Source organism: Nematolebias whitei, chromosome 6 (genome assembly GCF_014905685.2).
Source record: "Nematolebias whitei isolate Nwh7 chromosome 6, NemWhi1, whole genome shotgun sequence".
In the NCBI taxonomy this organism is placed as follows: Eukaryota; Metazoa; Chordata; class Actinopteri; order Cyprinodontiformes; family Rivulidae; genus Nematolebias; species Nematolebias whitei.
Window position 1 is genome coordinate 47,959,494 of NC_056503.1, and position 580 is coordinate 47,960,073.

The following is a 580-nucleotide window of genomic DNA, read 5'->3' on the forward strand; positions in this document are numbered from 1 at the left end:
ACAAGTTGATAACAACCAAACATTAGCTTAAAGCTAAAACTAGCAAAACAGCAGTTAAAAGTAGCAAGAAGCAAGTTGATAACAGCCAAAGACTATCTTAAAGCTAAAACTAGCAAAGCACCAGTTAAAAGTAGCAAGAAGCAAGTTGATAACAACCGAAGATTAGCGTAAAGCTAAAACTAGCAAAGCACCAGCTAAAAGTAACAAAAACAAGTTGATAACAACTGAACATTAGCTTAAAGCTAAAACTAGCAAAGCAGCAGTTAAAAGTAGCAAAAAGCAAGTTGATAACAACCGAAGATTAGCGTAAAGTGAAAATTAGCAAACCACCAACAAAAAAAAAAGCAAAAAGCAAGTTGATAACAGCCAAAGACTAGCTTAAAGCTAAAACTAGCAAAGCACCAGTTAAAAGTAGCAAGAAGCAAGTTGATAACAACCGAAGATTAGCTTAAAGCTAAAGCTAGCAAAGTACCAGTTAAAAGTAGCAAAATGCAAGTTGATGAGCCGAACACGAGCTTAAAGCCTAAAGTAGCAGAACATTGGCTTAAAGTTAAAATAATTTATTAAAAAGCTAAAAGTA